The sequence below is a fragment of the Ammospiza nelsoni genome, chromosome 1 (genome assembly GCF_027579445.1).
Source record: "Ammospiza nelsoni isolate bAmmNel1 chromosome 1, bAmmNel1.pri, whole genome shotgun sequence".
NCBI lineage: Eukaryota > Metazoa > Chordata > Aves > Passeriformes > Passerellidae > Ammospiza > Ammospiza nelsoni.
Window position 1 is genome coordinate 61,990,445 of NC_080633.1, and position 19,723 is coordinate 62,010,167.

The following is a 19,723-nucleotide window of genomic DNA, read 5'->3' on the forward strand; positions in this document are numbered from 1 at the left end:
CATCAATAGAGTCATGCATGTATTTAATTTGATAGATGTGGAGTCTACTCTAAGCAAGGACAGAAAACTGGGAAACATTTTAAATTTTTTAATAGTTTGAAAAACAGTAACTGATTATTATGAGTTTTACTCATGGACATTAACTAATTAACTAGAGGATGTCATCAACCAGAATCAGAATGGGGAAACAAAAAGCAAGGCAACTTCCCATCTGTAAATAGCCCTTATTCATCTTTTATTCATTCCTTTTATAACACAACCTGCAGTCAGTACAAATTTACTAGCAGGATACATTAAGGAAAAACAAAAAATGTTCTGTTTCCTCACCATTGCCCATACTTCACCTTTTCCCTATAAAGAAGAGACAATGAAAACTCATACAGTTTATGACATTCCCCTTGCAAACTGAGAACAGTAAAAGTCTGCCCTTCTTACTGGCTTATATGTAGTGTAATTGTTTGGCTAAGGCTCTAATCAACAAATATTGTGTTTCTTCCAGGTGACCATCAAGGCAACTGGTCTCTTTAATATGTTCTTTGGAAGAATCAGAACATGGGTAGAAAAATGTCACGAGAGAAACCTAAACCCAGGCCAGGCAGTAAAACTCCCCAGGGGAAAATCATGTTTATTAAGTTACTCCTTTTGCTCAGTAAAGGTTAGCAAGCATTTCAATGAATTTTCTCTTGGGTTAGATAAAGCTGGAAAAGGACTGGATGTGATACCACCTGACAGGGCTTGATTTTCAGATGGAAGCTACAGTAGTATTTTGGACTCTCAGGTTTTCAATCTTGATTTACAATAATAAAACAATATCTCCATAACTGTTTTTCAAAACACTTTTAAAAAGTTATTTTATTTCTGGAGAAATTTACTGAAGTTTGTCCAATGTTCCATCATTAGATGTGAATCTAGAGCAGGCTGACAATGACAACTGCCATGACATCTGCAACTGTGGGGTACTGCAGAAAATTGCTTCTGCTTAACCATTAAAAAAACTAAATCATCTACTTATTTTTTTCAAGCCTTAGAAAAGTACATTCCTGTGAGAAGTTCATTGTGTTCCTCTAGGAAAATAAATCCACTGAGTATTTACAGAGAGATGCATTCTATGGATGATCCAGCATCTCATTAAGTTGATTTTACCCCATACTGTTCTGGCGCAGAGGCTCTCACAAACAACATTTTCAATACTCTGCTCTTCAGATCTCATCACAATCTTAAACTAGGTCACCTGGAATGATGGTGTGGCACAAAAACAAATAGATCAGATCCAATTTCTCCTTTTCTTAAGTATCTGATATTAACACATATCTTCCTTACAAAGGAAAATTTAAGAGCAAAAAAAAAAAAGTTTTCAATAGCTGGTTCTTCAAAACAAGCTCAGGTTGACAATGAGTGACAGCGACTGCCAGTCAAGGGCTGTTCAATAGGTTTGCATCACCAAAGCTCTAATTTCTAGCAGACCAGGGCACAGATTTCCACCTCAGGGGGCTAAAGAACTGTGGCTGGAATGGCTCTGGCACATGAACTATCTCTACTTGAGACAGGGAAGATCCAGGTCAGGGCTGAGGTCACTTCTATTGAGGCAGAGAGCAGCAAGACCTATTCTTAGCACACATGAGCTGACGTTTGGTAAAACTGTCACAAAGACAAGGGAGTATGGGAATACTTTGCCAAGAGGCCAAGAGCCACGTCACCCTGCTAACTCATATTACAACTACAGCTTGTAAGTTACAGCTTGTAACTTACCTAGTGTTAGTTACTGCACACTAGCCAAGGTGTAGGGAAAAATACATCCATTGTCCAGGGAAGACAAGGCAGCTAAAAATTAATGATAAAATGGACTTGCTATGACATTGCCATATTTAATTTATTTTATGAACAAAACCCTAACATTTCAAGGGACATCAAACTAATAGTAATGTTGAACTTATGATCAATCCATAGGAATGCAGACTCTTAACAGCTGGCATCTTGGAAAAAAAAATGTTTTGACATTGCTTTGGTATTTTGCTTTCTAAAACACACCCAAAAATTTGCTTTAAATGGATAGCCATTATCACCAATGGTATTTATTTTAGCTATCTCACTCTTGCTACGCAGGCAAACCTTCAGGGAGTGGGAGAGGGACAGGAAGAAAAAGATAAAGGAAGAACAAATAGAAGCAAAGTAAGCAATAAAATATTGAACAAGGACTACTACAGAAAATTGCCAAAGATGAAATTAAATTAGTGCTAGGCACTGCTTGAATCATCAACACAACTTAAATTCCAAGCTAGGTTTTGAATCAAGGTCTCTGAATGAAAAAACAGTCAATTTGAATTCCTTGGCCTCCACCTGTTGTAAATAGTTGCAAAACACACGCCATCTTCTTTTCACCTATAACTTCTGCTGAGTTCAGTAGTGCAAAAAGTCTCATTATTGCAGCAGATAAGACAGAGTTACGACTCGGTTTGACATAGTGGAGTGCCTCATTACTGTCACAGACATCACAGGATGCACCAGAGATTTCTTCGTCAAGGAGAAATAATGAGCTGTCCTGGCTCCACAGCCTTTTATAGCCTCCCAGATGTTTCCATTTATTTATTTATTTATTTATTGAATTTAAAACACCCCCAAACCTGTATCAACTAAGTAATGGAAAATAAACCTTTATCAGCAAAACCTGATAAAGATCAAAATACTGAGATTGCTGACAGGGCACCGTAATGGAAATAATCTGTTTATTCAGCATTCTGTTTCAATAATATGGGATGCATTCAGATTCCTTCCACAATTCCCTCCTCATTAACATCCTGTCCAGTTTGCTGCAGGCCATGACGTAGACTCTGATAATAGTTTTGGCATATGTTTCCTAAGGAAAGGCCCAGGCACCCTTCGCCTGGGGGGATGTCGATTGTGTTAATGCTGAAGGTGCCTCTGCACCACCTCCTGCTGGGCCCAAGCCCCAGCACCCACGTGATCTGTCACTGTCACTTAATGCTAACCCCTGGAAATCATGCACATGTACTGCACGCCTCCTCTGTGCATGGGCAATGCCTGCTTCTGTGTGAGTAGGCAGAGTCACACACACACCAGGCACGCACTCAAAGTGCACAGAAGAACTTATTATGTCTTGAGAAAGAAATCACCATGAACCCCTGAAATCTTACTGGACGAGCAAAAGTATCTCATGGAAAGGCAAGTTCTTTCAGTTCTATCATCCCAGAGCCTCATGGTGTATAATAGCCAGTGATGTAAAGCTTCTTTTTCAATTTTTAATTTTTTTCCCTCCAAGAGAAGGGGGGGAAGTAGCATGTGCGTCATTTTAATGCAAAACCATTACAGTCTTCAGCAGTGATAAGACAAAATGAGCTTCCAAACACATGAGATGCATCAGTTGGAGTGCTGATCCTCAATAAACACAACCAGAGATAAGTAGTCAAACACTCCTCTTTGGCCTCTTCATCAGCAAATTAAACAGTGCCAAGAAGCAAACCCAGACAGTAGATTTTAATTGTCTCTGCTGTTCAGTTATTAGACAAGTTCTTGGCACAGGTTTGGCAGACTCCCCAGCACCACAGGGGAAAAACACAGCCCAGAGATAAATCCCATAAGATTGGATGTGGTCACCTTCTTTTGGAGGGTAAGAGCTGTATGATTTCATCATGGGCTGTCCGTATCCTAAGTGCCAGAGGACACTCCCAGGCAAGTTTAACTTCTTAGCTCAGACACAGTCTTGCTGTCCACTGCCAAAGCAGAGCCTTGGTTTGAAACAGGTACCAAATCTCTTTCAAGCATGGAACAACATCACAGTATTGTTATTTCAGACTAGAATTTTATTACTTTCCTTATTCAGTGAAACAAACTGAGCTCCATCCTACAGTTCTGTGAATAGTTAATAGTTAATGGGACAATATGTAGAACAGCAAGAATTTGCTGCATCAAATGTAATCCTTACACAGCATTCTCAAAAGATGAAGTAATAACAGCAAAACTGACTCTATAAATAACATCTAGAGGAACAGAAAGATATCAAAAGCAACAAACCAAGCCTTGTCTTTTAAAAATAACTATGGATAGACAACATTCATGCAACTCACAACATCACAGAAGTTTCTGAGCTATTGTACGTTACAAGCACACTGCCTATGTAGGCAAGCAATGCATTTCTGCAGGGTCTAAAACTCCACTGAGGGAAAGCAAGATAGTTGCCAATGTCCTAAAACAGAGTCTACAGGATGGAGTTCCTAGCTGCTTCCAAAGGGATTTCTGGGAAACTGTTCACCATGCTGCACATTCTCCCTAAAACCCATGAGAAGAAGCCAGAGTTTTACTCTGCAACGGTATCTATCATGCACTGCTCAACTAGAAAACACAGTAATCTCCACACAAAAATTACAGAAATTCAACAAAGAACCACCTAAACTCTTTATTCTAGATGCAAGCAAAAGGAGGGGGAAATGGAGAGTAAAGTATGTCTCAGTATTTCACATTTTTCCAAGTCAAAAAACCTCAACACAATTTCTCACAGCAATGCAACTTTCACTTGTCCATGCCTGTGTCCCCTCAAAACTGAAGCTCTGAATTCTCATCTCCAACAAATAGAAGGATACCTTTTGGTACATGTCAAAAAAAGAGGTGACTTGACTGTCTCCTTCACAAATTCTTCCTATAAAGTTGCATATCTTCACATTCTCTCATTACAGCAATTAAGCAATTCAATAGGGCAACAGATTCTAGTAAAGTTGCCAATATTGATATAACGTCCTAATCTACACTCCTAACCTATGTTTACAGTGATTTAGTGTAGCATCAATACTAAACACAGCCAAAGTACAAATTCTCTCACTGCTGTTCCTTTCTTCAGTCTGTCATCTCCCTTTCCTCACCATGCCCTTCACATGGGAGGTGAATGTGCATTGTGAAACTTATCTTGAGATAAGAAAAAGACAGGGCAAGAGCTAAAATCTGGCACAAAACCCTCCTAGAAAAACAAGCAGGATGGGCATTCTTTCCTAGTACTATCCATCTCAAGATTGCAGGGTTCTGAGGGTTGTTGATTTTGGTTTGTTTTTCCTAAAGTCCCATTTCATATAAGCCCATGTTTGACAACACCCTTGTGAACTGCTGACTTTTCTTAAAATGGTCATTTATTATCCCCAAAAGTAAAGCTCTTTTCAAGGAAAATGGTTGTTCCCTTATATCTATAATTTAGAAAGGAAATATGAGAACACAGACAGGAAGGAAAGTATGGGAAGCTACAAAAGCAAAAATGTGTAAACTATAAGTAGAGAGTCTATATATAAATTCTAGACCAAAGTAAAACTCCTTATTTCAAAATATGCCTCTCACAGGAGTACATGTATTTTATTGGACAATATTCACCTGCTCCTTGAAATACTGGACTCAAAGGACTTATAACTGGGAAATGTATTTTAGATTCAATGCAATATATACTTAGAAACCAACAAGGTAGAGTACTGAAGTGAGTTAACTGCAAAGCATGGTAAAGATCTGGCCTCCTTTCTCCTTCCTGCATGTTGCAGCATCTCTGAGGTGGTACTGAAAACTCAGCGTCGAAAGCCAGCCATGAGAGATGTCACTCATTGATGCCTGTTTTGGTTACATTTCCCATCACCAAAAAGACAGGGAATGTTCTCAGGCTCACAAAAAGGCAAAGAGAAGCCAGAGTTAAAAGTAGACTCCTTTTTCACCTCCCCTGCTGCACACTATTAATCTGAAAAACCGGAAGCCGTATGGGGATCGAGTTATTATCCAGCTATTTATTGCCTTCAGGTGGCTCCAAATTAAAAAGAAAGATTGTCAGCAGATGTAACCATCTACTCTGCCCCTTTTTCATGTCTACCACATTATTACATTTACACCCATTACATTTACACACTGTAGCCAAATGTGTGCCAGTATTTCACAATCCAACCTTTTTTATTTTCCCTCACTTAAGAACTCCAAGGTCAATAGTCAAGTTTAAAAAATCACACCATGCTTCAACACCATTTTTTTCTTTTTTTTAAAGAGAAGATCCAGAGATGTATTTTCTTGTGCTGCTGCACCTGGAATGCAGCAATTATGGCATAGATATCTCCCCAAGAGCTCTGTCATCTCCCACATCAGCTGTCTTTGCTGTAAGCACTGCAGTACCATGCCTCTGTTCTCTTGTCATCAAATGCATTTCACTTCTATGGATCTTAACATCCTACTAATCTTAAAGGAATTTTCAAAGGAAGCAGCTACTAAAATGAACAACTCCTCCAGAAGTTTAATTACATCTATCCCAGTATCTTCTTTTGCACACTTAAGGCTGAATGCAATTCAGTCTTAAGTGTGAAAATTGATGGAATTACTGTTCAGGGAGAAGGCTGTCACTAGCAGTAAATTGACTGTTTGAACAAACTAGGTACATGGAGCAAACATAAATAATAATTATCAACACACTCTCCCATATGCCAAATCCACAATATCTCAAAGACACAACATAACTGATGGTGCAAACGTGGTCTACTCTAAAACTTATTGGCAGCTCATACTGATGAAATTGCCAGATGATCAGAGAGCTGGAACACCTCTTCTACAAGGAAAGGCTGAGAGTTGTCCAGTCCAGAGAAGAGATCTTGTTACAGCCTTCCAACACCTTAATGGGTAAAAACCTCATAAAAACCTTAACCTTATAAAGAGAAGGGAGAGAGACTTTTTATATAGGCAGATAGTGACAGGACAAGGGACAATGATTTCAAACTGAAAGAGGGCAGGTTTAATTAGGTATTAGGAAGAAATTAATTGCTGTGAGGGTGGTGAGGCACTGGTACAAGTTGCCCAGAGAGACTGTTGATGCCCATGGAAGTGTTCAAAGACAGGTTGGATGGGGCCCTGAGCAACCTGGTTTAGTGAAAAGTGTCCCTGCCCATGGCAGGTGGATTGGGACTAGGTGATCTTTAAGGTCCTTTCCAACCCTAACCATTCTATGATTTCATTTTATATCTACTTTACAACAAGAAAAATCGTGTACACATCTATAGGTGTAGCATCTCAAACTCATGAACTCATTGGCTTACCTATATCTTCATAAACTTGTGGGCTAGTTTGCAAGAGGCATAAAACGTAAAAGGCCAACCAGTTAAAATACTAACTTCAGGACATCTGAGTGTAAGCTTTTCTCTGTTCACTCATACAAACACAGAGATTCATTACCAGTAACTGGTGATCGTTCAGAAGCAGGTCAAAATTTCAGAAAAATTTTTGCCATGCATGTATTTGAGTTATTTGATATTTTCTTAATGTAAATAATGAGAATTCTTTCTGACTTCTATTTTTTTTTTCTAGCTGTACCTTGGTGGAAACACTTCAAAGTATTGTTTTTAGTATTGTTTTTCTTCTACCACAGAAACATTCTTTGTGCAGAAAGAAATAAAGGTAGTAAAAATTATATCAGTTGTTCATTTCACAATTCAACCAGAGCTATGCTACAGGGAAGTGAAGCTGAAGGTTAAATTTGGGAATGCGGCAGGACAACCTTTCAGCTGCAAATATTGAGGCAGCTTCCTCATGAACACAAACTAGAGATGACCTCATAAACACTAAAATATTATTTTAACCATGTGAGAAACAATTTAAACACAAAAAAAAAGTCAGTATAATTTCCAAGATGGACCAGTTGCTCTTATTCTTTCAAATCTACTTTGAAACACTCTCTTCTAGGCTCAGTTATTGAGTCCCCAGTGCTGAAGCATCCTTAAAAATCACTCGGTTCAATTGAAGAAGGTCCGTGTTCTCAATCAGAAGTGTCCTCACGCTAATAACGACTCTGAATGGATTTGGAAAGCACTATCCAAGTTGGCATGCACTTTACAGTAACACAGGCTTAGTTTATGCTAGTATTACATGAAATTACTCCAGGGCCCAGGAATGCAGATATGCGCTCAGGTTTCCCCACACATGTGAATGCATTCAGATACCTTCATTCTGAAATCCTCTTAGAGGACTTCAACAATTCATTTAAAAGGCTTGTTGAGATTTTCTGGTTTTCAATACACTTCAGTCTCCCTAGTGATTATAATCGGCCCCAAAGCACACAGCTATGTTGGTAGCACTGCTAAATCCCACTCACCAACTGCATGCTTTTTATCCTAACATGAAGTCAAAAGAACAGGCACCTAGATTTTGCATATTTTCAAGAAAATTTCCAAACATCGTTTGATGTTAACAAGATGTTAACAAAAATATATATCTATATATGGATGTTAATATTGTGATTCCAGAATATGTTTCTAATATTTTATTTAAAACTCATAAAATTAAAATCTTACTGTTATACTTCTTGTCTTTGAATAGCGTTTCCTTTCTAAACTCTCATTGTCATTAAAACTAAATTAAACATTTACAACACGTTTTTAGAGACATAAGGAAACAATTTATTTGTGCATACACTTTCATAGCAGGCACCCCTTGAATAAAAATTGGAAAAGAAAAGGCAGTATGATTCAATTTCATCATATCATTATTTACTAATTAATAAAATGTTCCCTCTGGATTCAAATACAGCTTTCTGCAGTCATTTTTCACTTTAAATAAGAAGCACTACTGCAGTATAAATTCAGTGCTTTTACACAAAGGTAAGGCCAAGATGCAATTTGTGCCACAATACAAAATGTGACTACTAACAACATTATCATGTACAGTTCAGTGAATGGCAGCACTCTTCTATCTTTGGTGCACCCTGCATTCCAAATCACAGAATCATAAAACAGTTGTGGTTGTGGTTGTAAACACCCTTCCAACACCCCTGCCATGGGAAAGGACACCTTCTACTAGACCGCGTCTGTCAAACACTCATTCAACATGATTGTTGACAGAAAAGAAGCATCTACCAGCTCTCTTGCCAACTTGTTTCACTGCTTCATCATTTTCATAAAAAAATTTCTTCCTTAATATCTAATCTAAAGCCACCCTCCTTCATTTTGAAGCCATTTACTCGTGTCCAACCACTACAGGCCCTTGTACAAAGTCCCTCTTGAGCCCTATTGTAGACTCCCCTTAGGTACTGGAAGGCTGCTCTAAGGTCTCCCCAGAGCCTTCTCCAGGCTGAACAACCTCTCAGCCTGTCTTCAGCCTGTCTTCTGATCATATTTGTGTTCCTCCTCTTGCTCGAACAGGTCTGTATCATTTTTATGCTGGGGACCCCAGGGCTGGATGCAGCACTCCAGGTGGGATCTCATGAGACCAGAGTAGAGGGGCAGAACCCTTGAATGTGGTGTCCACACTTCTGTAGATGCAACCAGAATATGGTTGGCTTTGTGGGCTGCACCAGCTCATGCTGAGCTTCCTGTCTATCAACACTCTCAAGTCCTTTTCCTCAGGACTGCTCTCAATCCATTCCTCAACCATTTAGCCTGTATTTGTGTCTGGAATTGCCCCAGTCTGGGTGGAGGATCTTACACTTGGCCTTTTTGAGCTTTGAGATTAGCAAAGGCCCACCTCTTAAGCTGGTGAAGGCCCCTCTGGATGGCATCCCTTCCCTCCAGCATGTTGACTGCACTGGACATTCTGGTTGTTGGCAAACTTGCTGCTGGTGCACCAGTCCCACTGTCCATGTCACTGGCAAAGATGTTAAACAGTGCTGGCCCCAGTACTGACTCCTGAGGAACACCACCCATCATTATCCTCCACTTGAACATCAAGACATCGATTGCAGCACTTTGAGTGAAACTGTCCAGCCACTTCCTCATTCACCACGTGATCAATCCATCCATCAAATCTGTGCCTCTCCAATTTAGAGGATGTTATGTGGTATTGTGAAATGCTTCGCACAAGTCCAGGTGGATTACATCAGTTGCTCTCCCCTTATCCACCAATATGGTAACCATGTCACAAAAGACTACTAAATTTGTCTGGCATGATTTGGCCTTAGTCAAGACATGTTGGCTGCCACCAGTCACCTCTTTATTTTCCTCATGACTTAGCACAGTTACCAGGAGGATCTTTCCCATGATCTTGCCAGGCACTAGGGTGAGACTCACTGTCCTGCAGTTCCTCAGGTCTTCCTTTTTACCCTTTTATGTTTCCCCTTTTCCAGACAGTGACAACCATAACTTTTGAAATATGATGATCATTTGCAGTCATTTACTTGTAAATTTCCAAACTTTTCGGGTCCTTTTAAAGCCCTTCCCTGTCCCTTGTTGAAGTTACTCTGGTCCTATACTTTGAAATTAATGGACTGTAAAAGACTGGGTGTGTGAGGTGACAGTAGAATGAACAGACATTGGGTGCAGAAGGTGACTGATGAGCTGACGCAGTGGTCATCCTGTTGTACATCTGGACCCATGAGGTCCTGCACTTCAACTAGATGTGTTGGAGATACCATCATATTCTCTTCCCAAAGCAGGTATTTGCTACAGTACTAAGGCTGAGACAACCAAAGATACTGAAGAGTCATCGCTGGACAGGACCTCTTAGTCACCCCACTACTCCAGTGACCCACAATTCAGTGATCCTAAGTCAGCCCTTGGGTAGCCCTAGGGTAGCCCTCTTCCCAGAAAAACCCTTCTGTTGAGGATATGTTGCCTATAATACCTTCCTCCCTGCTGCAACAAAGCCTCTGCTCCATGGGATTAGATGAGCTGCTTGAATTCCCTGTACTTCTCAAGGGGAGGGGGAGCTGTCCAGAAATGGTTGGCTCTTGGTTCTCTCAGAGGACAGGAGAAGGAGGAGTAAAAACTCCACTGATCAGTCAGTTGTTTCTTTTTATTGACAATGTGCAATATTCTTATAAATCTGTCACCTGCAGGACAAGACAATTACCTGAAGAGCTAAAATCTACAATCTACTCTCGGGTCACAAGCAAGGCTGAGATATCTAGGTAATATCAGAGGCACAATCACCTACAGAGAGGAAGCAGACAGAAAGAGGATGATAAGCACCACAATTTGCTTATATAACAACAGGGGACAGAGAGCCATATATCTTCAGCAAAATAGCATCTCGCTTCCTCCAAGAAATTGAACTATAATCTCAGCTGACATAATACAAATCTTCTGAGTATTATTTTAGCATGAGGAATAATCTTACTGCCAGCTTTGTTTCTGTGATGTGTCTGCTTTCCAGTTGCTCCAAACGGCTGTTCAGAGATGCTCAGGCAGAAACTGTTTGAACAGGGACTGGAAAAATTCGTGTGATAAACCAGTGTGAAGTATAGGTCTGTGTTCATTGCCTCCTGTGGAAGTAACAGAATTAATTATTTAGCTGCTTATGGCCTTTGAACCTTAAGGGTTATGATCTGAACAAGAATACACCCTGTCCCTGAAGTTCACTGAAATGCAGATGCTGAAGTTATGAGGTTAATTCCCTTCCATAAAGGCAATCAAAACACCCTGATGGCACCTGGTGAACATTAAAGGCAGCTTTGGTTTCAAAGTCAGAAGCCCTTGGGAAAAACAGAGGTGACATTTGTCAGGTCACTCTTTGCTCTCCAAACATTGCTTTCCTCCTTTCTTTCTTTATGTTTTCATTAACACTATCAAGCCTGACAAACATTTTCCTTCTTTTTTTCCTTTCTTCTCCCTCTCTCCCTGTCTCCCTTGATTTCTTCCACCATCTGTACCAGCCTGTTCTACCCTTACCCTGTGAAAACTTGATTAAGAGAGTGAGCTCATTTATATGGTAAAATAGCAAACCAGAGCTGGTAAAGCCAAGCATATCTATTTTGTAATCTTCACATGGCTGTTCTCATGTGCATCGGCCTTTAGTCAACATCCATGCAATGTTATGCAAGGAAAGCAATTCCTGTACCTTAAAGCAGAACCACTACCCATGTGGCTCCTGAGGGTGAAACACGTAGGGAACAGCTTTTAAGGGAAAAGTGAAAAAAAACACGACACTGAAGCAGCTGGTCTAGGAGTTTGTTTTCGAGAGAGGTTACTGGCAGGAAAGAAAAATAAAGGAGTGGGGGAAGAGGAGACTTCTCCCTACAAGGAGATTCTTCTCAACAGTTCAGTGGTGGTGAGTTCACATCCTAAGCCAGAAAGACTCAGACCCCCCTTCACAGATGTCACACCCATCCAACCTTATGTAACAGAGCTGAAGATGGTCCCAGTATCTATGTAAGCTGCACTCGTGGCAATTCTTAATTAAACACTTGAAAAGTCATTACATTTCATCACTAAATAAAACAGTGTTTCAAAGCTGGAAATACCTTGTAGAAGTCAGAACTGCTGTATTGCTTCTAACAACCCAGCACAGCAGAACTGAAGCTGCCTCCTTTCATGGGTCTAGGCATCTATGCCTGTTATTATCTGTTGGTGAAAAGGAACAGCATGAACATATGTTGGCATGGCAATATAGGGGGAATTTGTTCCCAAGCAGACCCTTACCCTGTAATTTTGTATATCTGTGAATACACTTAATCAAGAAGTCTACTGTATTTTAATGGATGAAAAAGTGCCTTTTCCTTAGAAAGGATTGCTACAGTGATTAACATCACTCCTTCTTAAAATCCTGCTATCTCTTACTTATGTGTAAAGATAAAATAACTGAATAAGCCCTTTAATTTAAACTGAGTTTCTTCATACACTTGTTCAGAAGCAAGGTTTAGACTGCAGCTGGAAGGATGGTACACATGCATGCTGTCCTCCAGGCTCTGAGAGAATAAACTGCTACAGGCAGGTTGAAACACACCTTAAACTTAATTTCTGGAGACATTAAACTTTTGAGATCCCACCTACAAATAATAAAGACATCATTCTGCCAATAGTCATAAGAGCATGCCCAAGACTGGAGGCACTGACCATCTCCACAGTCCTTGGATCTCCTCCTCTGCCCACCTCCATATATCAAAATAATTTGATCCAATATACTACATCTGCTTAGCAAAATCAGGGCTAATAGATATCCTACATAAATCACCTATATCCTGTATAAATCACCAGAAGCTGACACTGAATTCTCCTCTCATTTGTGCTCATGCAACCCAGAAACACTCTAGCAAATTCCCAGGGGCCAATTAAGCCAGCGATACCCTTCCACACTGACCTAGACACAGAGTAAAGTACAGAGTATTTTCACTACACACAGTCAATTTATTTACAGGTAGGTGTTGGCATACTACTACAAAACACTGAGACACCAAAATAAAGAGGGCTGGGTAGGGTAAGTCTGAGTTCACCTTTTAAGGAACGAAAACAAGGGGCAATATTGGTGCTTAAAAAAAAACCCAGCACTAAACGGACATGAAAGCAGTAGCTTTGCAAGAACTTTTCCCCACAGCAAAGCATCCGTCTGTGCTTCAAAAATTGACCAAAACTCTCATGACTGATCTAGCCAACTCTGCTTTTGCCTTGACACAGCCTCGGTTTTCCCTCTCTCTCTCTCTGTTTATAACTGGTTGACACCTTAAAAAGCATGGCATTTAGGAGAGGGTGCTATATGGACATCTGCAACATTTTATAAAATCATTCTCCTTGTTCTTCTTTCTATTTGTTCTACCCCAAAGCACCTGTGAGAGACAAGGATGGTTATAGGTGGCGGTGTGAGTGCTGGAGCTGCAGACTAGAATTTATTTCAGGAGGTAGACCTGATGTACACAGAGCATGGGCCAGGCACTGGTGGCTGCCCCACGGCAACGTGACAGTCATCTGGTGTCACTGTGAGCTCTGCCACCTGCTCCAACGGTGCCAGGAGCTGAGGGCTGTCCCTGATTGATGTGTGCTCCTGGCCCCTGCGGGTGGAGGATGTGGGCTGGCCCCGCCACTGCACCGACCTGAGCTTCCCTCTGACATTGCATAAGACAGACCAAGACTCATACCTGCCCACCCACATAGACAAGCCAGCAGATATAAAAATACATGACCTTAAAAAACAGCACACAATCTCTCCATTTTAATTTTTTTTCCCCCTTTCTCACCAGCACCAGCTCTGCAGACTCAAAATCAAGTTACACACACAAACAGGGTTGGGCTGTTACCTCCACATTTGCTACCACATTCCTATGGCCACCCTCCTGGAAATTCCCTCAGATATTTCTAACTTCCCACTTCTCTATTTAATTACAAAAAATAAAAAAGGGGAGGTGGGGAAGAAAAAAAGGGAAAAAAATGCACTATTCTCTGTATGAAAAGTACAACTTTGGCTGAAGAAAGTATCTATAAAATAGAGAAGGACCAACTTTTCAAGTTTACAAAAACAACCACTTCTACCACATATACTCACCTATCTCCTGAAAGGAAATTCACTGCTCAGAAATCTGATATTCCACATGTTCTAATTAAGGAAAAAGGAAATAGCTTTCAGTTTCTTGTGCAAGGGCCAATGAACATAAGTCAAACACTCACCTAAAACCAAGAAAACACTTCAAAAAGAAGTAAAACAAACATTCTGCTAATTTCCCAGATGTATTTCCAGCAATGTTTCTGATATAGACCCAATGGGTAGGAAAGAGGAAAATAATTTAGTAATGTGGAAGATATACCTTTATAACACATCCTCAGCCCTTATTATGCATTTGTGATGGAGGGATTTTCTCTTCTCTGCTTTAGCAGAGCTCCCTGACATAAAATGAACAGTGTCACATCTCAAAAACGCTACTTTCTGAAAAGCATTATCGTTCTCTGGCCATACTTTTTCCTGTAGCACCTCTTAAATGCTTAAATAAAGTCAACAAGAGTCAAGGTTTACACAGTAAGTCTTCATTTACACTCTGAAGTTTCAGGAAGAAAGCATTCCTCCTCCACGTTTTTAGGAAACTCCAAGACTTCCTTCACATTGAAAAAAACACTCTCTGTGATGTAACCTTGTTGCTTTGCTTGCTTCCAACCAGCTGAGTGATGGTGAGTATTCATCACATTTGTACCAAAGAATAAAAAAGAAAAGCACTAACCAGAAATATAATTTACATGCACATTTCCAGTTCCACTGAACATCACAGCTACCTGCCCAAGTCTGGCCCCTTTGAGGTCATTGACAGTGCTGAAAGAAGGCAGGTTTTAAAATTAGGGATTGTTACCAAGGATTGTTCATTAAACAAGTCAGCTATGGGGGTTTTTTCTAAATCTAGAAACTAAAAAGAACTTCAGGTTTTCAAAGTGAATGCACTTTATTCTATTTCAGCCAGTGAAATTGGAAAGGAGACAGTGACAGGAAAGAGATCACTTGTTGAGAGACAAGCCCTGATGCCAAGACATGGCCATGCATCCTTATGCACATTCTGCCTCAGAGTCAGCTGCAGCAACAATAATTGGGATGCAAAGGTACAAATAAGAAATGTAACTCTTCTTATCTATTATATTCCACCACTGCTAGTGCAGTGTAAGACACACTGTTCTTTAGATGCTAATGCTATGGGACATCTAGCCCCTTCCATCTTGTTTTGCAAAATACAAGCCACCTTTAAAAGCAGAAAGTAAATGCTAGCTTCCTTTCTCAGTGTGTTTTATTTGCTGATCATTTCCTGGGAAAGTGCTAAACACTTCTGCTGAAAAGCATTAATCTGAAAATACTTTACAGCTATGGGCTATGTTACACACCAGGAAAAAGCAAAGAGCTCCGGGATGTTTACAGGTTGTGCCTATGAAATACATTCAGAGAAATTTCAATTTTGCATCTTTAACACTTTCTGTACCTTAGCACTGTTAAGAGAAAAAATAGACATAATTCTGTCTGAATTAAAATTATGGTGAGAATAAATCCATTATTATCATATATATTATTATTATCATTAGAAGTACTAAAACAATTTTTATACAGCACCTTTTTATTCACAGAAGTCAAGGCACCTTGCTTATTGTTCTCATTTTACAAATGTATGACCTTGGGAACTTTGAGATGCAGTTTCTTTATTAAGGTCATACAACATGCCACTGACAGACCCTGGGACACAGAACAGGCTCTGCAGTCCTTCCAGAAGGTAGGCAACAAAGCTAGATACTCTGTTTTTTTTCCTTTTGTGTATTTTGATCTGCCTCATTCAGCACTTAACATAGCACTGCTTCAAATCCTGGCTTTGCAGGAACACAACTGCTTTTTTTCCCTAGAACTGCCCTGCTTTGTGCAACACTGAACATCTGCATGTACAAACACACTCAACCTCAATTTGTGCCTGAAGAGTCATGCTCCCCCTGCTATCACAATTACCACTAGAGTGCATATTTGGAAAAAATAGATGAAAAAATACTCAAAAGTTTGAGATTCTGCCCTGTCTTTTTTCTGGCAGGGCAAAAATGTAGCATACTATTGCAGTTTTTTCTCTTGGTCAGAGTGCATAATGCCCCAATCATATCTACAAAAGTAGCATTTTTTAAATAATTTGTATTGGTTGTGAATGTATTCTACCCCTAAGACAGCAGCACCTTTGCCTTTCACCCTCAGCTGAGCTAATAAATGCAGGCTTGGAACTGACAAAAGACAGCAAATATGTCAAAAGCAAAAGAAAAAAAAATCCAAGCCACAAAGAGCTACACATTTCAGGAATAATAAAAAAGCTCACAGTGATTCCTCAATTGCAGATGATATCAGCAGAATGTCATAACCATCTTTTTCCCCCCACCTCCATTTCATCTTGAATACCTGGGACTGCCAGAACTCCCTTTAACAGAGCAGAAATTTCCCTGCCAGCTACAGCTGTTGAAAGCTTGAGCCAACCAGCCCAACACAGCTGGATGAATTATAGTAAGTTATAACAAATTCAAGGACCTTCAGCTACCAGCTGTACATGTTTTCACTGCAGAGGTTCCTCCACAAATGGAAAAGTTGTACAAGTCTGTCCTCCTGCAATCCAACTGAAGCAGGAAGAAGCATCCTTTAGTCTCACAGAAAAGTTCTACAATTTGCAGTGTGAGCTCCACAACAACGTCTTTGCATTGCATTGCATTGTCTTTTTCTTGCCCTTACAAAACTTCCCAAGCCAGACAGCAGCTCCAGATTACAAGGCCCCAGTGTGTTGGCACTACTGAGTGAAAGACTGAGTGGATGCAGTAACCAGAGCCTGCCCAGCCCTACACAACCTCCTCCTAAGCCAGGTGTTTTCCTTTGCCTGGAAAAATGTCATTAAACTGGAGAGTAGCAAACACTGTGGTGTTTAATCTTGTGGCTAATAGCAGAAAGGTTTTTTGTAGTTGGGATTTCAAAGCAAGGGGCCTGAGAAACAGGAGATCTTTTAAAGCTCCTCTGCCTATAGTTTGCTGAACTTACACTTTTGAGACAAAATGCAAAGTTTTCTCATCTATTCATCTACTAAAAAAACCCAACCAACTCATATTCCTGTGCAGCTGTAATACCAGGGACTTTGGAAGTACTTCTCTAAAGTTTCACTGTGCATTTTCTGACAATTAACACAATAAATCAGTTATGAGCTTTTTCAGACTCAGAAATAAGTATCAGCTATTCAGACACATTTGCAATTACTGTGGCAGGACAATGAACACTATGTGAATTGTCTTGCTAAGCAAAAAACAAGTGGAAGGGATGAAATAATTATCTTACATCAAACACATAGTCAGATTCCAGCTCATCTTCCTGCTCATGTCTCTACACACTCTCAACACAGAAGAAATCTCATCTTTTAAGCAAGTAAACACATTTAGGTCCTAACCAAATTAGAAACTCTACAGAGTCAACAGATTATGATCTCATCACTTTTTTTCCCCCTCTCAAGCATTTCCTTTCCAAACTGAATTGAATTAATTTGAAAAAAATTTAAGCACAGAATATATTGAACTCTCTGGAGGAGGCAAGTTTCTCAGTCATGACTACACTACACTTTCAGTCTGGTTTTAATTTGACTTAATTTATGAGCTTGATTTTAAGCAAACACAGAAACCTTGTAAGAGTGGATGCCGCAGTACTAAATGGCATACTATTAAAAACCAGCAAATATAAATGCATTTTAAAGAAAAAGAACTCTCCTGTCTTGAGCTAAATGTAGCATATAAAGAGTTAAATTTAGAACAATAAACCATTACTTTTTTTTTCCCCCAAAGGCAAGAACTTGTAATTAACCCTCAAGGAAAATCATCAACTTCCACATTGCTCAGTTCTCTGTCCTTGAGACATTTATGGCAAAAATAAGCCCTGTGAGGCCCCACGGTGCAGGAACGCCCAAGTGCAGGTGTGTCTGTGGATATTTGTCTAATTCTTTTTTTCAACATTTCCACACTGTGGCTGCTTATCTAGACTGTCCTCTCCTTTCTATATTAATCTCTGTTTATTCTCCTGTTTGGCAGTGACAAAAACACTCACACGCTCCCGTTTATGGCCCTCTGGATCCTGCCTAGTAGCTGTGCTTTGACTCAACAAATTTCAGGAAAGTCAGTGCTGAGAAGAAATGTGCAACTTCCCAGACACATCGCTCTGGAAGGAAATGAGCTGTGCTCTGTAGGGAAAAGGAAATTGCTTTGGAAGTCTAGACCGAACCCTTCCTTTTCCATCCCTCGTCCTGTTTCCCCCTTGAATATATGTAAGACAAAACAAAAGGAAACTGAAGGATGAAAAAGAATGATCGGGCGGAGTTTCCACCTCTGTGTGTAATAAAAACACAGGTGGGTGTGGATTTAAACACCAGCCAAACATCAGCTAGAGGAAAGGCAGGAGAGACACACGACTACTGAAGCACCTCAGAGACAAGGGTGTTGGCAGCATCTGGCAGAGCAAAATGGGAATCAGCAATGTGGTGAAAGGCAATATATTGTAGGCAGCCACTCTGATCCTCCTCTAGGATTTGTCTTTAGAATGCAGTGAGTAATGCAGCTGCTGATCTAGTTGCCTGTGATTGTGACAGTGAGAGGGAACAGGCTGCAAGGTATTTAGCAAATTTCCTTTGTTCCACCAAACCGAAGACACAGTAAGAAAAGCAGGTACGAAATAGGACTAGAAGGGCAGAGAAGCTTGAAACAATCAATTGAACTCAGCTGCATTTTAGAAGAAGTCCATGGAGACTCTATGAACAAAGATAGAGGTCAGACAGTTTAACCAACAAGGCCTCAATTTGGCAGGGAATGCCATCAATATAAATAATGAAGCAAAAATATAAGTATATTATAAAAGAAAATCAAGAAATCACCATGTAAGTTTGGTACTATTTGATTCAACTGTGGACCAGAAAATGCAAGAGCAATCTAAGTGAATTTTCCTAATTCAAAGAGCAAAACACTGACCAAGGGAATGGACAAAGAACTTTCTGGGTAGTGAGGAAATATGACCAATGTGGGAAAAAAGTCTGACTATAAATTTAAAAAATATTAAATGTTATGACAGAGGAATTTTTAAAACACCTGCACAAGGGGCACCAAGGAAAGCAATCCTGTGAAGGAGAAAGCAAGAAAATACAGGTGCCTGTGGGCATTTAAACTAAACTGCAGCGTGGTCAAGAACTAAGTTTTTCCACAGGCTTCCTTTATTTCCTGCCTAAATGAAAGGATATGTTTTGTTTGAGTTTGTTTGAGTTTGATAAGAAGCTACAAAAGGGGAAAGAGTGGGAAACCAATCCATCATAAAATTCTCCTGGTGCGCACCTTGGGAATTCTGCACAATCTGAGTACTCTGAATTCATGCTGAAGAGATTCACTGCAGCTTATGTGACCTTCCCCCCTCACACACATATAGGAAAAGGACTCCAGAGTTACATCAAGTGAGCAGTGGGGCTGCAAGATCACAAATTTCTCATACCCAAGGTGAGAGCTCAGGCACTGCCCTTGGTCTGTCTTCTCACAGACGTGTAAACCAATACACAAGGCAGCACTCTCAG

General features: G+C 40.1%; 2 long non-coding RNA genes across 2 annotated transcripts in view; both read right to left on the reverse strand.

Moving 5' to 3' along the window:
* Nucleotides 1-19,723, reverse strand: part of LOC132076687 (uncharacterized) — a 273,769-nt gene that overhangs the window by 31,985 nt on the left and 222,061 nt on the right. The gene's annotated exons all lie outside the window — the stretch shown is intronic.
* Nucleotides 10,951-14,249, reverse strand: LOC132069529 (uncharacterized). Its single transcript, XR_009417798.1, has 3 exons — nt 14,197-14,249; nt 12,185-12,284; nt 10,951-11,206 (listed from the first exon to the last, which is right to left on the reverse strand). It is a non-coding gene; the product is annotated as an uncharacterized LOC132069529 (long non-coding RNA).